Genomic DNA, 2,847 nt, shown 5'->3' on the forward strand with positions numbered 1-2,847 from the left:
TTTTTATGTCTGGATTCCTGCTGTGCTTCCTCCTTGTTTGTGGACTAAATAGATATTATATTTTTGTATGGAACTGCTGTCTCCTGCCTTTCCTCAACACCACCTAATCCAGTGGCGCACCTCCCTAAATGTGGGGTGGTCGCCTAGCTCCCTCACAGGCATAAATGGACTTTAGAGTCATTTCTTTGTTAAGTCATTAGCACATCTACTGTATGAAACCACACTATCATCAAAGTGAGGTGTGTGTGTGTGTTGTGTGTTACTTCCCTTGAGTTTTGCTGCCTCAGACAAATTACTTTATTTTAGCTCTGGTAATGAGCCAAAGGAAGTGATGGAATTCAAAGACGGCATCAATTTATGTGTGGGTTTCGCTCATTGTGTGTGTGTGTGTATCTGTGTGTGTGTGTTGTATACAATAAATGGTCACATTAGCTCTGTTTCCATGGTAATGCCACAAGGACTAAGATTCATACAGTTCAATACTGCCACTATCAATTAGAGGGTGGCAAGATACTGCAATATTTCTTATTCTTTCACTTTCCCTCTTCCTCCCTCTTCCTCCCTCAATCAAGTCATACACACACACACATACACTGAATGTGTGAGGGAGAGAGAACTTGTGTCACCTTAAACCGAATTTGAATATGAATTTGAGCAATTGTATTGGAAAAACGAATTCGAATAGTATATATTGAAACTGAATTCATTAGATTGGAACTGAATCTCAGTCAACTTGAAATTGAATATAATATTTTGAAATTGAACTAATTTGCTCTGATACATAAATTATCCTGACTGAAAATTTCGCTCTTGGAACTTTCACATTCAGTTCTCAAAATTCAGTTTCAAAACGTGAAATTCAATTTCAGTCTAGCTACCGAGACAAAAACAGCTGGTAGCTAAGGAAGAGCAATCGAGTGCAGAGCTATTGTGATCGCGTGACAAGTGCCGAGCGCGAAGCAAAGAGCATAGCACCCTCTTAGCAAGCTGTCTCCTGAACCTCCTTACAGTGTCGAACAGAGAAAGAAGAGATGGAAGCGACTGGCACATCAGAAAACGTCCAAGTAAGTTGATATCATATGCCATGTCTGTTAACGTTACTTTATATAATGTACATTATATGCTAGCGCTGGCTGGCTAGCCAGCATAGTTTCATCGACTAAGTTAAAGTTTTTTCCATAGTTCAGAACCAGTTAGACTACTATAACGTTACTCTTTGATAGAACAATATGATTGGTCATTGTCATATCATTGTGCCTTTTAGGCCTGTAAGAACACGTTACAATCTCAGGTTAAACAGTATCATTCATGGAAAACTGGATATGTCCCCCTAGTTAAGCTTTTTTCATCGTTGTGTTGTCTGTTAGCTAATGCTACGTGGGGCAATTTTTTCGTGCCGTGATGTTGCCAGACAACTGGATTGCGATAACTTTGTTAGCAAATGGTAGCTAGCTAGCTTCTAAGAGTTTCAAACTGAATATGTTCTATATCGATAATATGATCAAGACTCAAGAGACCCTAGTTTAACAGTATTTCTACAGGCTGATTTATGCTTCTTCATCGACTCCATGCAGATTTTGTAAAAGTTATTGAGAAATAGACACAGTATATTACAATAACCTAATTATTATACTTTAACTGTGTGTTGTCTTGATACTTCTGTTTCAGTAATGTGTGTGTAGATTGCAAATAATGTGTTGTATGACGATAGAAATGTCCTTGGTTCTTAATTAACTCATTGTATTGACCAAGTCGTGTGTGTGCAGAGAAGGTGTAATGATATTTATTATGATGTATACGATCCAAGGTATGCATGTGTGTGTGAGAAACAACTGATTGTCTCTTAGGTGCACAGACTTGTGTATCCTGATTGCCTGATGCTTATGAGACCTCTTTGCGCAGAGATGAATAAACAATTAACGAGAAAGACTCACAGTAGACCTTTAAGCTAAACACTGATTGTTTGTTGGTTTTATTTTCATAGGTTGAGAGGCCTCAATGAACAGTGGACAGTGAGATAGACTGAGGACAATGGACTGGCACCGATCAGACATGGACACCGAAGCTTGATTTCTCTTAATAAATATCTTTGCAAGATGCAACACATATTGTAAAACACTTTACACACTAATAAACATGTCCACTGTTGTTTTCTCTGGAATTGATGTTTGCCAATTCACCATCACCAATTGTTTGCCATTGGTGGTGATGGATTTCCAAATGGATTTCCAAATGTATGGGCAATCTAAATTTTAGTTTATGTGTGTAATCAGCTGATATTAGATATGATGCAATTGCAAAATCATGTAGGTTTATCCTTTGCAACATAAGGAAGAACAGACCTTATCTGACACAGGATTCCACACAACTTCTTGTTCAGGCCATGGTCATCTCCAAGCTGGACTATTGTAATTTACTATTAGCTGGTTTACCTGCTTGTGTAGTAAGATTGTTACAGCTGATTCAGAATGCTGCCGCACGCCTGGTCTTTAATCAGCCAAAGACATATGTAACTCCTCTCCTAGTTACTCTCCATTGGCTCCCTATTAGGCAGAATTAAATTTAAATATCTCACTTTGGCCTATAGGACACTGACCGGATCTGCTCCTTGTTATTTTAATTCAATGATCAAGACGTACATCCCCAACTGCCCACTGCGGTCTTCTGAAGAGTGTCTGTTGTGTCGACCAGACATAGGTCAAATTCAAGACTTTTCCTCAGTGGTTCCATGTTGGTGGAATGAGTTGCCCAGTGCTCTCTGTTCCTGTGATAGTTTTGGGTCTTTTAACAGGGGTCTAAAGACGTATCTGTTCAACATGCACTTGAATTAACACTTATGGTTTGTAT

The 2,847-nt window shown here is 38.8% G+C and overlaps 1 long non-coding RNA gene across 1 annotated transcript; it reads left to right on the forward strand.

Annotated features, from left to right (window-relative positions):
* The first annotated feature begins 889 nt into the window (after positions 1-889).
* LOC143122567 (uncharacterized) lies at positions 890-2,148 on the forward strand. The gene is made up of 2 exons (XR_012986728.1): positions 890-1,064; positions 1,985-2,148. It is a non-coding gene; the product is annotated as an uncharacterized LOC143122567 (long non-coding RNA).
* Positions 2,149-2,847: the final 699 nt, after the last annotated feature.

Source organism: Alosa pseudoharengus, unplaced genomic scaffold, assembly GCF_046254945.1.
Source record: "Alosa pseudoharengus isolate Yale_2024_CS ecotype anadromous, Long Island Sound unplaced genomic scaffold, YU_APseudo_1.1 YU_APseudo_1.1_scf_14, whole genome shotgun sequence".
Classification (NCBI taxonomy): domain Eukaryota; kingdom Metazoa; phylum Chordata; class Actinopteri; order Clupeiformes; family Clupeidae; genus Alosa; species Alosa pseudoharengus.